This window comes from Saccopteryx leptura, chromosome 1 (assembly GCF_036850995.1).
Source record: "Saccopteryx leptura isolate mSacLep1 chromosome 1, mSacLep1_pri_phased_curated, whole genome shotgun sequence".
NCBI lineage: Eukaryota > Metazoa > Chordata > Mammalia > Chiroptera > Emballonuridae > Saccopteryx > Saccopteryx leptura.
This window is the reverse complement of record NC_089503.1, coordinates 381,590,786-381,609,794: the sequence shown is the minus strand read 5'-3', so window position 1 is coordinate 381,609,794 and position 19,009 is coordinate 381,590,786. Positions and strand designations below refer to the sequence as shown.

The following is a 19,009-nucleotide window of genomic DNA, read 5'->3' as shown; positions in this document are numbered from 1 at the left end:
TCTGGCCCCTACCCACTTCCGGAAAGGGCACCTCTTTCATTGGTGGTCAGTGAGAGGAGCATAGTTCCCATTGAAATACTGGTCAGTTTGTTGATTTAAATTTACTTGTTCTTTATTTTAAATATTGTATTCATTCCCATTTTGTTTTTTTACTTTAAAATAAGATATGTGCAGTGTGCATAGTGATTTGTTCATAGTTTTTTTTTTAGTCCAGCCCTCCAATGGTCTGAGGGACAGTGAACTGGCCCCCTGTGTAAAAAGTTTGGGGACCCCTGCTCTTGACCCTTGTCTCGGTCACGTGATACATTTATCTGTCCCACCCTAAAGGCTGGTCCGTGAAAATATTTTCTGACATTAAACCGGTCCGTGGCTCAAAACAGGTTGGGGACCACTGCTCTACCGGTCTGAGCACTTCTTGGGTTGTATCCAACTTTTGTAAATTATTTAACAATGTTGCTATAAGCATTCTTATTTAGGGTTTTGTGTGGAATGGCTGGGTGGAGTGCCTGCGTCATACCAGGTGTGTGCTTAACTTTTAAGGAACTTGCCTAGACTTGGTATTGTCAGGGTTCTTTTCATCTCACTGTACCTCTACTTTGCATGTTATGAATGACCCCCAATGCTGAGCATCGTTTATGTGCTTATCTGGATCTGGGTATCTTCTTTGATTAACAGCTGTTTAAATCTTTGCCCTTTTTTAAAATAAATTGATTTGTTATGTTATTGTTGAGTTTTGAGTGTCCTTTATATATTCTGGATACAAAAATCCTATGTCATATATGGGACTTGCAAATATTTTCTCCCCCTTGTAAACTTTTTTTTTTAAATATCTTCTCAAATATCAACTGTTTCCGTTATCATTCCCTTGGCTCAGTTTGTCACCACTTTCACTAAGCTGTAAGGCATGGCATTTACATAACCAATCACCTCGAAGGAAATAGAGTGGTATGATGAAGACAGAGGAATCAGGAGAGGCTCTCTGAGAAGGTAATATCTGAGATCCCAACGCTGAGACGCTGAAGGGAAGAGACGAGCAGAGAGAGGCCCAAGGCACAGCGGAGAGGAAACGGTAGCGACTGAGAGACGGCAGTCCCAGAGCGGAGCTTCCAGGCCACGTTCCAGTGTCCATGAGGGGCCGTGAGCATCGCAATCAGAAGAAAGACGCCTTAACTATCTGTTCGCAAGTAAAAGAAGTTGATTTGCAATCTTAACTGTTGTGAGGATTCTCTTTTCTATTTCAGTCTCCTACATGCAAAATAATGATGAGGTCTTTCCCTTTATTTGAGTTGACACATTAACAGGTCAAATGACTGGATTAAATTTGGTCATCTGAACATACATCTCCTTACCGGTCCTAAAAACGCGAAGGGGCTGTAACAGTCCTAGGCACTGCGACCCTACAGGACTTCCACATTTCATTTGTACCCCTCCCCCCGCCAAGGCTTAGGAAATGGCCTGAATGAAAGCTCAGGATAATGCTATCACGATGCAAGATTCTCCCCCTCCACGCTGTTGTGGCTCAGCGATGCTCTGAGGGGTGTGCCACCAGAACGTTAAACACGCACCACGTGACCACTGAGTCGGGGCACCGACCTCTTCTCCCTTAGACGGTCAAATAAAAATGACAGGAGCCAACACAGTAGCCGTCTAGTGTGAATGAATCAAAATTATACTTTTTTTTTTTTTTTTTTTGGTCAGATGGGCAAAAAATCTATTTTTTTGGTGTGCCACAGGATTTTAAGAATTAGTGTATGTGTGCCATGAGATGGAAAAGGTTGGAAATCACTAGTTTAGCTTTACTGGAGGGAAAAGCAAGATGATAACTCAGCAAAAACGGGAACCGAGACACCCCCAGCAGGAGAAATCCTGACCAGAGGCGCCCGAACTCAGTCCAGCCGTCTTCAAAATAAATCGCGGCTTTTCACTGCAGCCACCTCGTTCTACCAACACACACACAAAACCTCACTTCGTGGTCAGAAGCAAGGTCATCTCGATTATTTGAAAAACGGAAACTGGCAATTTACTTACTATGTGTATAAATAATGGAAAACTGAAGAACATATTAATTCTCTTTCCCCTCTCCCTCTTAACAAATAAGAATACAAAAAAATTTAACTGTGACATAAGGAGGCCTTTTAATAAGCAGCTTTACCAGTTGGATAGTTTAATTATATAACATTAAACCTTCTATTAAAGTTATTATTTCAAAAGTGCCAGGCAAATCAGACCTCCTGTTATGTAAAAATCTGACCACCTTTCTGTAACCAAGACATTCACTTATCACTGACTTCGCGTGGACTCTCCACAATTCTCCAGAAACCTTGCCGGTATAGCTGCAGCCACGGGACTGGTTCTGGCCAAGGTGTTGCAAGTCAAAGGACATGTCACTTTCACGCTGAAAAGGGCTGGTGTCTGACTATCCAACCCTCCCTTGCCCTTCTGCAGGGACCACAGAGGCCACCTGTTCCAGACGCCCCTGCTCTGAAACCGTGGCGCTCCGGGCAGCCTCAGTCCCTGAGAGACCGCCTGGAGCCTCTGACCTATGGTGAATGTGCAGCATCAACAGGCAATGAACCTGTGTTACGCTGAGTCACCGAGATTTTGTTTTTGCTGTTGTTATAACAAAGCTTAGCCTAACCTTTTTAATACAACTTCACAGTTGAAAATCACATTTATAATTATAATTTTATGTGTGTGTGTGTGTGTGTGTGTACAAACACACACACACACACACACAAAATACAAATATAATCAGAAGAAGACAAATTCAGAGACTAATTTTGGTCAAAGACTCTCACATTGCACAGAAGTATATTTAATTTCCAAGTATAATTACTTGCAAAGACTAATTCTTTTAAAGCAGAGGTCAGCAGGCAGTCTTTGTTTTAAGAGAATAATTTTCTTTTTGTTGTTACCTCCTGAATTGGCGTGGAGGTCATGCTTTGCAGCTTCCCACGGACAGAGCCATAGCTTTGTGTCGTCTCTTTGGTTTCATCGTCTCTAGGATCATCTGAAGCGCCCTTATGGTACTGATATCAACTAAATGGTACTGATACCAGCATAGCAACACAGCCTCCTCAACACAGCGAGAGTCAGTGCTGATACAGGCCCTTCAGAGAGAGAACGTTCGCTTACACTCTAACACACAGGTCAGCAGACTTCTCATTACAGCACTAAACTCCCAAGGGTCTACATCTAATTTCTATAAAGTATGAAAATGCACACGATCTTTCTTCTACGTGGGTTTCTCTGTGCATTTAAGAGCTGCGTTCTCTTCCTTCCCAGAGTAGTAAGGTCGCAGCAATCATCAAACAGTTGGGTCTGAGCAGTGATGAAGTCAGACTGCCCCTTATATCATTTCCACCCAGGAAACTGACAACACAGAGCTGTTTGTTTTCCGGTCGGTAACAGCATTAGTCTGAACATCATTATGCACGCTGCGGTTGCATATTTATTTCTCTTTCCAAGAGAAAAGAAAAAAGAATTTACTAGTGCAATATAAGAACAATGGGACACTTTAAACTAATAGCTAGTGAATTTATAATAAACAAAAAGAAGTGTTTCTTCATATACCATATAGACATTCAGCCAACCCTTGGAATTCGTTACTAATTATTTCACAGTCGGAGCTTTTTTAAAAGCTGTATAACTCAGTAATTGATGAAATCTTTAATTTTTGTCATCTAACTATAAAAGTAATTAAATTTTGTTCTTTAGGAAATCACTCCCCTAGTCCCGAGGAGGACCTCCACTCTTCAGCCATCCCCCCCGCCCCCCCCCCCGGGGAGACGGGAGGGCGCAGCCTGTCTCCAGCCACGCACCGTGATGCCTCCGGCAGGCGTCCCTCAGCAAGGCCTGACACTGTTCCAGGTTGGGGAAGACTGAGCTTCACAAGTCCATTCTCCTCTTCAAGAAAGGAAAGTAGTGTTGTTTGTTTTTAACAGCTTTACTAAGGTTTAACTGAAACAAACTAATAATTTTTGACATATGAAACCATCACTATAATCAAGATAATGAACATGGCCCCCGAGAAGTTCCCTTGGGCTCTGTGTCATCCTCCCTCCTGCCGTATCTCCCCACGGCCCACGCGCCTGTTCTCAATGTATGGTGCTTTCTAACACTATGGAGCATTTTGTATTTTCTAAAATATGGCTGTAAATGGAATCATACAGTAGGAGCTCTTTTCATTTGGCTTATTTCACTTGTCAAAGTAATTAAACAATGGAATCTACTCAGCCATAAGAAATGATGAAAAAATGCCATTTGCGACAACACAGATGGACCTTGGGAATATCATGCTAAGCGAAATAAGCAGATCAGAAAAAGCTAAGAATGATACGATTTCATACACAGGTGGGATATAAAACTGACCCTCATGGACACAGACAAAAGTGAAGTGGTTATCAGAGGGAGGGGTAGGGGGAGTAAAGGTGGCCAAATATATGATGACAGAAAGTGTTTTGACTGCGTGATGGGCACACAAAACAATGAGTAAATGTATACCTAAAACCTATGTGTTCCTATGGACCACTGTCACCCCGTTAAATTTAATTTCTAAAGAAAAAGTAGGCCCTGGCCAGTTTGCTCAGTGGATAGAGCATCAGCCTGATGTGTGGACATCCCAGGTTTGATCCCGGGTCAGGGTACACATGAGAAGCGACCATCTGCTTCTCTTCCCCTTCCTCTCCCCGTTCCACAGCCAGTGGCTCAACTGGTTTGACCATTGGCCCTGGCACTGAGGATAGCTTGGCTGGTCCAAGCACTGACCTCAGGCACTGAGGATAGCTTGGCTGGTCAAAGCACTGACCTCAGGCACTGAGGATAGCTTGGCTGATTCAAGCATTGGCACCAGATGAGGGTTGCCAGGTGGATCCCAGTTGGTACATGTGAGAGTCTGTCTCTTTATCTCCCCTCCTCTCAGTTTAAAAAAAAAAGTAATCAAACAAGGAAGCAAGACTGAGGGGGCTCCAGTGCCTTGGTAGCCCGTGTCAGGAAAACAAAGCCCGTAAATGTGTCATGGTTAGGGAGAACAACCAATCACTGGCAGCCAACTAGGCTACCCCAAATAAGGCAACTACTTACGCTCCAGCAGATAAGCTAATTTCCTTGCTTTTCTTCCTGGTCTCCTCTATACAAACCCTGCCCCCAGCTCCTGCTGACGGAGCACTCCTAACCACTGGAATCAATGTTTGCTCAAATAAACTCAAAAATTTAATGTACCTCAGCTTAACTTTTAACATACTCAGCAGGATTGTTTTGAGGTTCATCCATTTTTTTTGTTGCTGCATAGTATTCTATTACATAAATGCATCACAATTTTCCTCTGTCTCTCTAAAAATCAATAAAAATTAAGCCCTGGCCAGATAACTCGGAGTGTCATTCCACAGTGTGAAGGTTGCCGGTTCAATTCCCCGGTCAGGTCACACACAGGAGTGGCTCCATGTTTCTGTCTCTCTCTCCCCTTGCGCCTCTCTCTCTCTCTCTCTCTCTCTCTCAAAAAAAAAAAAAAAAAAAAAATCTGCCCTTTTACTCTTGTGGTTTTTTTGTTTAATTATTAAATTATAAGCACTCTTTATATATATATATATTCTAAATGCAAGTTCTTTATCAAGTAAATACTTCCCTCTAGTTCGTAGCTCATCTTTTCATTGTCTTTATAGTGTCTTCAATGGAGCCAAAGTTTTTACACTTGACAAAGACTAATTCATTAATATTTTCCTTTTATGAATCATACTTTTGCTGCTGTAGCTAAAAAAACCTTTGCCTAAGCCAAGGTCACAAAGGCTTTCCCTTATATTTTCTTCCAGAAGTTTTCTAATTTTAGGTTTTATGTTTAGATCAATGATCCATTTGGAGTTAATTTTTATGTGTCGTACATTTATTCCAGCATCATCTGTTTAAAACTTTCCCTTTTCCACTGACTTGCCCTTGCACCTCGGTGGAAATAAGTTGTCCATAACTATGTAAGTCTATTTGCAGACTGTTAGCTGGGATTTTAATTGGGGTTGTGCTGAATTTATTGATCAATCTGAGAACTGACATCTGAACAATGTTGACCATAAACACAGTAAGTATATCTCTCCATTTATTTAAGTCTTTAATTTCTCACAACCTTGTTTCCTAGTTTTCAGTGACTTACAAATATTTTGTCATATTTCCCCTGAGTATTCAGCATTTTTGATGCATTGTAAATGATATTTTTTTCTTTTATTGCCAATTATTTTTAGATATTATACAAAAACAGCATAATTTTTGTATAATGATCTTGTACTCTGCACCCTTGTTACACTCATTTATTAGGTTCAGTAGCTTTTTTGTAGATTCCACTGGATTTTCTACATAAGATCTATAGTTGATGATGTCTGTGGATAAAAACAGTATTCCTTCTTCCTTTCTGATCAGAATGCCTTTCGTTTCTCTTTCTTGCCTTACTGCACACTAGCAAGAACTTCCAGTGCAGTCATGAGAGAACACCCCTGACCTGTCCCTCGTGTTGCAAGAAAGCCCAGTCTTTCAGCACTGAGTCTTCTGTTAGCTACAGGCCTTTCACGGAAGTCCTCCATCAGTTTGAGAAAGTTCCCCTTTATTTCTAGGTTGTTGAAAGTATTAGGAATGGATGTTACATTTGGTAAAATTCTTTTTCTGCCTCTATTATAATGATCACATGATTTTTCCACTTTAGTTTGTTATATGGTGAATTACAATAATTGATGTTTGCATGCTGAAGGAGCCTTGCATTCCTGGGACACCTGTACATCCCTGATTAGGATGCACTGTCCTTTTCGTGGGCTGCTCAATTCATTTTGCTAAATTGTTCTTAAACATTTTTATATGTGTTTCAGGAGGGAAAACTAGATACAGTAATATTGTTTTATAGTTTTCTTTTTATGTTTATGCAATACCTTGGTCTACTTTGCTATTATAAGGCCTCACACGATGAACTGGGAAATGCTCCCTTCTGTTTCAATTTTTCCAGAAGAGTTTGTGTAGAATTCCTGTCATTTCTTCCTTAACTGTGTGGTGGAATTCACCAGTAAGGCCATGCGGGCTTGGTGTTTCTTTGTGGAAAGGTTTTTAGCTGTAAACTTTATAATAGCTGTACGGCTATTGTAGCAATTTATTTCTTCCTGATTTATAGAGTTTCTTGTAACAAATTTGTCCATTTCAACTAAGTTACCTAGTTTATTAGCACAAAATTGTCATAACATTCTCTTATTATTCTTTTCATATCTGTAGAATCCGTAGTGATGTCAACCTCTTCCAAGTTGATTGTAACCCTGAGCTCCACACTCCCTTTTGCTTTCTTAAAGAAGGCAAAGTAGATTTTTTTGTTTGTTGGTTTGTTTGTGGTCTTGTACTAAAACTTCAAAATGTTTCTCCATGGGTATAATTCAGTTATAAAAATAAAGTATTTTCATAATCTACTTTACTTATAAATGGTTCAATATTTTGAAAACAGAAAAATCAAGACAGGCCTGGCCCATGGTGGCACAGTGGATAGAGCATCAACCTGCAATGCTGAGGTCGCCGTTTGAACCACTGGTCTTGCCTGGCCAAGGCACATACGACAAGCAATTAATGAACAACTAAAGTGAAGCAACTACGAGTTGATGTTTCTTGTTTCCCTGCTCTCTCTCTCTCTCCTCTCTCTATAATATCAATCAATAAAATATCTTAAAAAATCAAGATAGAAAAGCCAAAGGATCAAGGCAGTGCTAAGACCCAAAAGAAAGGTCACACACACTAAATGAACACAACTAGAAAGAAATACCTGCCACTCATTTAAAAAATTGGCATTTTCCAATCATAATATTTTAAAGATACCAGAAAATCCTTGATACCTGGAACGCTCCTCACACCCATAAGCTGTATTACTGATAAACAAAAGCAGCAAAATCCAAGAACAACAACAGTAACAAATCTATGCACAGCCAAAGATATATAGAGAATCCAGTAAACTCCAGTCCATAAATCAGGAAACACTTACGTTAGAATGTGCTAATGAGAGAGCTGATTAAGCCAAAATGCAAGTGACAGATTTTCCTATTTGTGGTTCTGAATTTAAGGAAAAAAAGAAAGGATTACGGATTAGAAAAAATTATTAAGACAGTTCTCCAACCCCAGAGGGAGAGAAGGATATGGAAAAGTATTCTATTTTTGTCCCTCTCAGCTTTGGTTTCCAAAAACTGCCCATCCCTTCCTTTGCTTCAAGGCTTCTCCCCTAGACCTGGGGAAGAAAATGCCCACCATTTTTACAAGAACAAACATAAAACTATTTAGCTGTCTCTGAATTTATGCAACTCTATTAACATCTCTATATACAAATACCTCAGGTAAAAGCCAAAGTAGAAATCACAGAAAGTATCGCCACCCTGCCAACAGAATACCAGGTCATAATACCATCTTCAGTATGAGTTAAGAACACTAGGGATAGTTTAACTTAGGTAACAAAGTTAAGATACAAGAGCTTGCTGGGCAGTTCCGTCCAGCTACACCCATCGCTTCAGCTTGTGCGGTGCCCCCTGAAAACCTAGCCTGCCCTAGGCCACGCCCCTCCACGTTCCGCCGGCCCGCTGGGTACAACCACTCTGATAGCTGCTGGTACTTCAGCGTCAACCTGTCCGAGAGATTCATCAACTCATCAGAAAAGCTCCCTCCTCTAGACTTCTCTCTGCTCTGGCTCCACAATTTTCCTAAATTACTCAGTTGAACTACGTGATCACCTCAGCCTCCCACGTCTTCATTCCCACCCTCCACCACTTAGAGTTGCAGAGGGGTGGGGGGTGGGCAAGGACACATTTAGGAAAAGGCAAGTACATTGCAGAGATCATCAGGGAAGGCTTACTAAAAATATATCAGTTTCAGGCCTTGAGAGATGCCTGGGATTTTCAGACAGAAGGGTCTAGTAAAAATACATTTTAGGAAACCTTCCCGGATTATCCCTGCAAATATTGGTTCCCTTCCTCTAGAGTTCCACAGCATTTGGTACATCTGTTATCTCACTTGAACATGCTACTTCTAGCAGTTCTTTTGCATCCATCAAATTGTAAGCCCCTTGAAGGCAGAAACCATGTCTTATTCTCCTCGGTAACCCTCCAGGTTCCCAAGGACAGCATTTTAAAATTCAACTCAGAAAAGAGCGAGCCCTCTGCTCCGTGCAGTATACCACTGAAGGCCCGGGGATATACTCCCACTTAGAGAATGGCCAATGAATGAATCATCACAGCCCTGGTGTGTAAAACTTTAATTAAAGAACATTTATAAGTATAAATATAGTTGCCATATTTCTCCTCAAAGGTTTTTGACTAGTTCTTCGAACAAAACTTCTCTTAGCTTTACTGCCCTAATAACCATCCAAAATTATTTAACTATGTCTGACTGTGCAGGGAAAACATTGAGGATAGATTTGGGTTGCAGAATACTGTCAAAGAATAAAAAATTAAAAAAATTCCATTCCGTAATAAGGAAATAAAATATCAATTCTTTAGGCCTGATGTTTTTGTTTGTATGTTTATAAAAATCTAAAGTTGTGTACAAAAAAAAGTCTATTCAAAAGACTGGATGTGTCACCTGCCAGTAAATATCCTGTGAGGCCCAGGCTCACCAATTCCACTGACTTCCCACAGCCTTCCGGATCCCTCGTCCCCAGACAAAGTCTCCGAGACCCGCCCGCCCATGCATCAGGGGAGTTCGGAAAAGGAGGCCCAGAAGCGGCCACACAGCCCACTCTTAAAACGCTCTGCCCGGCCTGTGGGATCCTAACCTCATCTCTCAAGCAAGATACTGTTAGGAGGCTGTAAGCAGGCAACGCGATCATTTCATCTAAGTGATTTTACTGTGGGTTGTACAGAGGGTCAACCAATATTCATCCTGAGAGACAGCACCTGAATTCCACCACCTCAGCTCTGCCCTTTCAACAGACTGTCGTCCTGTCCACCTGCACTCACTACACGTGCCGTCCTCTCGCAGCCATCAGACACGACACTGGAAGTCACACAGAACATTTTAATATTTAACTCAAAACTATCCATGATACCGGTATTTGAACGATCTCAACATTTTATTATTGGCAGGAAACACTAGGAAATATTTCCTCAGCAATAACAAAGACAGTAATGTAATATCCTCCAGACCAAACTGTTTCACCCAACACCAACGATTTCCAAGAGAGAAAGAACAAAGAGGGAAAATTTATCTCGTGAGTGCTAAATTTCAATCCCTTATTAAAGACATAAATATGTTTTGTTGCCAGTAATCTTCGAGGCCCCTGCAGACCGCGTGTTTTGCGGTTGTTAAATGGGCTTTGTTCTCCTTTCTGGAAGAACAGAAGAAATAACCAGGGGAGGAAAGAAGTGACAACTGAATAAAGAGCCAGCCAGGAAATGCGGCCCAATTTTCTCACTGATCACCCTGCCCAGAGCAGACCTGCACTGGGGGACGCCGGGCTTGGACAGGAGCACACATGGTCCTGGCCACGGGGGCTCCATCCAGCCAAAGGTGGCCTGGTCTCAACACTGACAGTACAGGTTGAGCGAAGATGAGTGGGTGACAGCTCAGGGAGCTGCAGGCAACGCTTTGTCTGTGGACATAAACGTGGGTTACAGAGTGCTCGCTTTACTGTGAATTCAGGAAAAAGCCCTTTTGGAAAACCTTTCTTACGCAGGTACTAACCCATCTTTTCTTCATGACCTAGTGGTCAGCTTTTCAAAAATGCTTTATCACTTTACCGGGACCATTTCTGATGTTTCTAAGTGAAAGACAAGGAAAGGAGCTGGCGGGGCTGAGGCCTGCGTGGAGCGCAGCTAAGCGGGTGTCAAGCAGCTGAGGGCAGGAGCAGCAGCGCTCCGCAGTGAGGGCCCTGACGCTCGCCCGCCTCCAGGGAAACGCCCCCGCCACCCCCACCCGCACCCCCGCACGCTCGCCCGCCTCCAGGGAAACGCCCCCGCCACCCCCACCCCCACCCGCACCCGCACCCCCGCACGCTTGCCCGCCTCCAGGGAAACGCCCCCGCCACCCCCACCCCCACCCCCACCCGCACCCCCGCACGCTTGCCCGCCTCCAGAGGAACGGCTGTGCAACACCTGCCCCTGTCCAGCAGGCCAACGCTGGTGCCCTAGCAGGCGTCCCCAAACTACTGCCCGCGGGCCGCATGCGGCCCCCTGAGGCCATTTATCGGCCCGCCACACTTCCCAGAAGGGGCATCTCTTTCATTGGTGGTCAGTGAGAGGAGCACTGTATGTGGCGGCCCTCCAACTGTCTGAGGGACAGTGAACTGGCCCCCTGTGTAAAAAGTTTGGGACCCCTGCTAGAGTATTCCTGGAAAGAGGTCTTTAAAACCAAGCTTGGTTCCATGATTCACGGCTGCTTCTTCAGCATGCATTGAATGAAGTAGTAAATTAGAGAGAGAGCAGTTCTCCAAGATTCATTTGCTACATTAAAACTCTTTGGGAGTTGTCTGTAAAAAACCTTCATCACAGATGATGGCCCTGCAGCTCTGGGGAACTGTATAAACACAGGAGAGTGAACTTCCTACCAGAGCATCACTATTTTAAGGGCAGAACCGAGGGCCTTAATTTTCAACAAATATATTTTAAACAAGGTGTAAGATTTCCCATTTATGAAATTGGCTATCAAATCTCAACATTACTCTTTGATAGGTGATAAAAAGCTTATCTCTGAGTGGCTTAACTAGCCACTTAAAAAAGTCTGTTTTTTGGAGACACATCATCTTTTCAACTGGTCAGCCAAGTACTACCAACTTTGGGTGCACGGGTCACACCCCGCGGCCATGCTGCTATCTGAGCCCGGGACCAGCGAGCATGTAGGCTGCCTCAGCCAGGGAGCCAGGCCCACCCGGACATCGGAAACAAAGCCAACTCATATCATTAGGACATAACCATGAGGAATCTACAGTCTTTTCCTCACTTTTATTAGCAGAGGGCAGAATCAGAACTCAGAATTGAATACTTTTAGGTAAACCAGTTTAACTGACTTATAGTAACTGAAGGTTGGTCAAAACAATCCAAAGAAACTCTTCCAAAGTGTTTTTTGAATTTTTGTTTGTTTGTTTTGGGTTTTGTGATGGAGACAGAGAGAGGGACAGATAGGGACAGAAAGACAGGAACGGAGAGAGATGAGAAGTATCAATTCTCTTTTGCAGCTCCTTAGTTGTTCACTGATTGATTTCTCACATGTGCCTTGACCGGGGGGCTACAGCAGATCAAGTGACCCCTTGCTCGAGCCAGTGACCTTGGGCTCAGGCTGGTGAGCCTTGTTCAAACCAGATGAGCCTTCACTCAAGCTAGCAAGCTCAGGGTTTCAAACCTGGGTCCTCTGCATTCCAGTCTGATGCTCTATCTACTGTGCCACCATTTAGTCAGGCAAAACTCTTCCAAAGTTTTAAACCTTCCACCCTCTAAACATGATGCCATTCTTTGGGATTATGTTTCTTCACTAGCAGGAAGAATATCCAACTAACATTATTTAATGTAAAACTTTTTAAGGTAAAAACATGGTCATCAAAGCAACAATGACTGTCTCTTTGAGATGAAAATGTTTTCAGTTTCAATCCTTTATTAACTACGTTGAAATATAGAAAATACTTGAAACAACAGAGCTTCCCAGAACATTCTGCAGGACTCCACTTTGTCCTTGTACAAAATGCAGGTATTGCAGGTAGAACTTTTGCAAAGCGCTCTGAAAATTCCATAAATTGCATTCTACAGGGATTTCACTTTTCCGTAGTCTTTCTACCATACTTGAGTTCCCGTCCCCTTTAAATATATGCAGCTATATGAACATTTCCATAGACAAAGCACTGAACACTAATAAACACAACACTGTTTACGTCCAGTGCAAATATATAACATATTTTTAGCGTAGCTTATGAGCAATATTTTTAGATGGATGGAGCCTGCAGTGATATTAGTAACAAACTTCTCCTGTAAATTAGTGGCCTAAATAAAAATTTATGTTCCATAAAGCCCAGCACGAAACAATAAGTTAGAAATATTTAAATAACATTTTGCAGAGCGTGAAGCAGCAAGGACCACTGAGCCAGGCTGAGTCGACGACGGGAAAGGAGAGCTGGGCACTGTCACAGAGAGCAGCAAAAGACATGCCTGGTATTCAAAACAACTGTTAAAAAATTGTGTGTGTATATACAATGGAATACTACTCAGCCATAAGAAATGATGACATTGGATCATTTACGACATGGATGGACCTTGATGACATTATACTGAGTAAAATAAGTAAATCAGAAAAAGCCAAGAACTGTATGATTGTATACATAGGTGGGACACAAAATTGAGACTCATGGACATAAAACAGGACTGCAGTGGTTACCAAAGGGAGGGGGAAGAAGGGAGAGAGAGGGGGAGGTCATTGGGAAAGGACATAAAAAGGGACAAATATAAGGTGACAGAGGATGATTGGACTTTGGGTGACGGGTATATAATATAATCGACTGTCCAAATGATGTGGAGATATTTGCCTAAAACCTATGTACTCCAGTTGACCAATGTCACCCTGTTAAATTTAACCATCTAAATAAATTTTTTAAAAATTATGTATGACCTCCAGATTGTCCCTAACATCTTGATCTTAAAAACAAAAAATGAGCAATCAGTCCAGGGATAAATTTTATAACTTCTATAGATGCAAGGCCAAGAGGCACCTACGTGAGCTGGGGTTTTGGTTCATGTTTTCATTCATTTTCTAAACGTATGAGAGGTCTAAACGTATGAGAGGTGAACGGACGCACTGGTATCTAGGCTTGGCTCTCTAAGACCTATAATCCTGCTCAAGTCATCATCAAGTCCATTCTATTCTCTCATCACTCGCGTTTCAGAGAGCAAAGAATATTTCTAGGGGAAAAGCAGCTTCCAATTTAAATCTATCTTTGCAATTCTGCAAAATACCAAGATTTTAAGCACTATATTCAACACCTAATATTACCAGCCTGATACTAGGGTTGGACCCGGTAAGTACGTGAAAACACTATAGAATCTCTGTAAATCTGAATTTAGATACTTCCCCATATAATTGAAGTGGGAGTTTATGGTAGCTGCTCTGGTAGGGAGGAAGGAAGAAAGTTCTAGCGTTTTTCCTTCTCTACAAAGTGTGGGGAGGTGTCAAGGCTTCCCTAATGGAGGTGGCAGCATGCCACGTCTTCAAGTGGGGCTAGAATGCTGACTTTATTCTTTCTATTTCCTCACTTGCAATTTAGAAGAATAAATGTAATATTCTAAAAACAACAACAACAACAAAAAACCAGGGTTCCAATAAAACAAGAGAGAGCTCTAAATCATGAATAATATCCCCAAATAAACATGAACAATAGGTTTGGATCATGGCTTTCTCCAATTAAGACAAGAGTTGATGTTGGCATGCTGGATTTTTCTAATAATCCCACTTTGCTCCTTAAATTCTACATGCCTACAACTGGAGGCACCATTTCTCTCCTAATGTGACAGAGCCTAGCCATTTCTGTCCGTAACATCTCTACCCTACTGACCATCATTTCAGGTTCTTGTGGTCATCATTTCTGATTACTCTCCTTCTCTCACCCTCAAGCCGATATGGAAGCTCAGTAAGATTATAAACTCTAAAAAGACTGGGACTATGTCCTAGTCACCTTTTATTTATCCTTTCAGGTCCACCATATGACAAGAGCAGGGACGGGTATGGGGCAAAAGTGAACAAGGCAGTCATGGCCCCTGCCCTCATGGACTTGCAGTCTGGTTGGTGAGTCATACATCAAATAACTACAAAAATAAAGGCATCAGTACAAATCAAGTGCCGTGAAGAAACAGAGCTGGGTTCTATGAGGGGACTTAATTGAGGGGTGGAGGCAGTCCAGAAGGACTCTCCATGGCAGTGCAAACCAAGCCAGGACGACGGGCGTCTGAGGGAGCCAGGTGAAGATTGGGGAAAAAGCATTCTAGGAAGAAATGCAACATATGGGGAAACCCTAGGGTAAACAAAAGAAAAAACAGTCCATTTTTAGAATGTAGAAACAGGCCCGTGAGGTTGGAGGTGGTAAGTGGGCAGTGCAGCAGCCACAGTAAGGCAATTGGGGTTTTATCCTGGATAGAATGAGAAACCTCAAGGCCTATGGGCATGATTTGGTCTATGTCTTAAAGAGGATACCGCAGTAGCTGGGTTGAAAATGCAGTGAGCAAGCCTGTAAACAGGAGAGTCTCTGAGAGGCCGCTGCACTGGTTCTAGAGAGAGCTCGGGGGACTTCAACCAACCCGAGCCAGTCTCACTCCCAGTGCCCCGCACAGCTCCTGGCTCAGATGGATGAATGAGCCAGGAGGTCGCTATCAGCACTGGTTCTCATGGGGCCTCTCCTGTGATGTTCCTACCCGTCCCAGGGCAGAGGCTAGTTTCTTCCTAACATGCTAGGGTCAAATTCTTAGCCAGCATCATGATATAAAATGCAGATGGTATTGAATGTCTAAAATTTAAAGTTCAAGCTCCTCAACGGCACATCAGATTCTACATGAGAGTAGAAGTATATTTTTTGAAATCTCAGATAATTTATACAGAAGAATAAGCAAAAATTAATATATGAGTACTGATCACATCATTACTTACAGTATCAAAACAAACGATACAGACGTGCTTCAACACAGGAAAAAATCAAACTACGATACTTTTATATAATGAAATAATACAGTCTAAAAACATTGTAACGTGGAAAAAATACAACATTAAATTTTAAAAAGGATATAAAACATATATATATATATGATCTAAAGTTCATGTTTAAGAAGAAAACATGCACATGATCAAAAAGAAATAGAGCAAAGTAATGATGGCGAGGCTATGGATGATTTCTACTTTCTTCGCGTATTTTTCTAGTTTCCAAATTTTCTGCAATAGTAGTACTTTTGGTCTTAGAAAAAATCACCCAGGAATGGTTACATGTAAAGGGAAACTCGTTTAGCTCTCCCAGGCTTTGCTCAGAATCTGTGATTCTGTTCGCCATGACCAGCTTTTATTGCTGCCTATGCGTGGCCAGTGACAGCTCTCAGCTAGGAGTCGGGAGGGCCTCCCTGGATCTCAGTTCCTGCTCTCGGCACTTCCTACAGGAAACACTCACCTGACGTAAGGTACGCTGTCTTGAGTCACCCACTTCTCTGTGCCTTTAGCCCTTCTCCGTCCAATGGACTGTTTTTGTCTCCTGGTCCCTCCCTGCAGCACCAAGCACAGCACCTCCTGTGCAGCCACACTATCTGCTGACTGCTCAGAATGAAGTTATTCTAAACAGGAGCCACTGTCTGGCTCTCGGGACACCAGCGCAGCCACGACCTCCTGGATTCCTGCTGCTTTCTGGCCAAAAGCTGCTGCCATACTCCCGTTTTGCATCACAGATGGTTAAGGCACAAGAGAGATCCGAGATGAAGGTCTAGCTCAACCACTGAAATAAGTGATGGGAAACTGAGTTCTGAAAGAACAGAGGAACTCTCTGCGGGTCCCTGGGGGAGGGGGAGGCAGGGCCAGGTTCAGTGGTCGTGTCCCCAGGCCGTCCCACGGCTGTAAACGCCAAGAGCCCTTCTCTAAGTGGCCCGATCATGTGAACTGGCGAGCAAGTTTGGAAAGGCCCATGCAACGTCCTGAAGGTCCACTGGACAGGCTGGAGAAAATTAATGCGGGATTCTGTGGTGTTTTTCACTCTGCATCATGTTCACTGTTGAGTATCAAAGGTTCGTTGAAAGTACATCAAAGTAGTTTTTAAGTTTAAATGTGAGGCTCTTTAGAAATTATTCTCCAAGCAGCGCAGCACAACACCCAGGCCGGAATCACTTGATCACGAATTCCTTCCAGGGCCATAAAAGAAAAGCGTAATCCAAGACACCTGTGATCCCTCCTCCCACCCCGGCGAGGAATGGCCGCAGCCCTGAGCGACACCAGGCGTGACCTGTGCTTGTGCGCGGGCACGAAACAGTGCTTTCAGCCACTCCAGGGAGAGTGTTACAGTCACTGGTGAACAATTATCCTGATCAAGAAGGAAGATCCTAGGAGGTGGAGCTGTGATCAGAGGTGACAGCTTTGCTTATAAACATCGGTTCTAAAAAACACCCAATTAATGACTCATCGAACTCCCACTCTGCTCTGATACTGTCCAAGTCCCGGTGTTTCCTGTCAGGCTGCCGTCTCGTACCACAGAACCTTCAGTGTTATCGAGGCAAGGAGAGCAAAAAAATATATACTTTCAAGTGAAAATAACACAAATAACAAAGGCTCTATTCTACTGCTGCAAACTCTGACAATTTCCTCTTTGCATTAGAAACGATAAGTGTCAAACCAGTTATTACAGCACATGACAGCCTCCGAATAGAGACAGCACATCGCGCACACGGGAAAAGAGCAAACAGTTTTTCTAGCAGATTTCTCTGCCTCCGTGCCAATATGGCAAATAATCACACGGAAATGTTATTACTCTACCTAATTCTCCCATGGAGCTTTCCAATAGAAACTTTTTTTAAAAATGATTTTTAAACTATGTGGAGGAAGCAGGGACGGCCACAACACCGTGAAGGGTCCTGCCGAAGACGCCCAGGCTTAAGGGAGGTGACGCCTGGGACAGGTGGGGTCTGAGGATGATTAATCGGGGCTGGGGACCGGGGAGCCACCACAAAGGCAGACGTCTTCCCTAAAGTGGAAGGGACCCTGAAATGGCATGAGCTCCACCGAGGCAGGAGCTGGAGAAAGGCCAGGAGAAGCCTCGGTCTGGGCTCTCTCTCTGCTCACCGGGGCGGCAGTCAAAGTCGGAGGAGAGAACAGCAATTCAGAGGGAAAAGGAACAGAAGCAAAATGAAGTAGTTGAAAGGTGACAACATTTTATTCAAGTGAGATCGATTCGTCTCGACTAAACTGCCTTCGTGTGGCTGTCATGGCAAAAGACCACGGACGGGGCTGGAGGGGACTTAACAAAAGACACTCGTCAGAGTCCTGGAGGCTGGGGTCCACGGTGCTGGCCACGGGGCTCCTGGTGAGCGCTGTCCTCCCGGCTGCTTGAGTCCTCACATGGCAGGGGACAGAGGAAGACGCAGAGAGCACTCTGGTCACTCTTATTTTTCTCGTAAGGACACATCCTTGATAACCCCCACTCTCTAATGACCTCCTCTAAACCTAACTGCTTCCAAAGGTCCTACCTCCTATGACCATCACGTTGGGGGTGGCGATGCCTTCCACATGTTAATTCTTAAGGGGTCACACACAGTCCATAACATAGCCTTTGCCAAGTCCCTGCCATGGTGCTAGACATGGGGCCTGAATAAAACTGACTTCGTACGGCTCCTTTTCTAAGAGCACATTCTCATCTATAGGACGTGCTTATAATAAGATGCTCAGAAGCAAACTGTATCTTCTTTCACACCTAAAAATGCGTTTTTAGCAAACAAAGTTATCTTTATCTGAAATGTCTTGAAAGCCTGCGCTTCGTATTGATGTCCGTACTTTTTAGATAAGACCTACTTTGTTGCCAATTCTCACACTTTACTGATCTGTTAAGCAGTATCTATATTTGCCGATTTTATTTTCTGTCACCTAATGTCATCACAACTTAATGCTATCAGGGAATAAGAAAGAATCAATGCTGATTACAGTTAAGAAAGTGAGGTGAGAGCAATCCTAACTGGGGATAAGTGTACTTTTGTCAAGGCTGGACAGGAGGTCCTTCATCCTGGAGTCACTAAAGAAGCATGAACTTGCCTCAAACTGCGCAGTGATACCACAGATACATCAGGTAACGGTGTCAGTTGTTTTCTGGTGAGACAGCAGTTTAGCGGAAAGAATCCGCTCAAGGTCTTAGGAGTCAGGCAGACCGAGCTCTGAGACTTGGCACAGCCCCTGATGTGTTGTTGTTGCTAACACCGGGCCCTGTGAACTTCCATTTCTTCATCTGCAACCATGAGAACGCCCCCGTGGCACAGGGACACAGCAGGGCGCAGTGAGACACAAGGACGTGCAGGTCCCGAGAAGTAGCAGCATGTGG

At 43.3% G+C, this 19,009-nt stretch overlaps 1 protein-coding gene across 3 annotated transcripts in view; it reads right to left on the bottom strand.

The window, feature by feature from the left end:
- The window catches only part of BTBD9 (BTB domain containing 9), a 447,747-nt gene that overhangs the window by 277,339 nt on the left and 151,399 nt on the right, over positions 1-19,009 (bottom strand). The gene's annotated exons all lie outside the window — the stretch shown is intronic.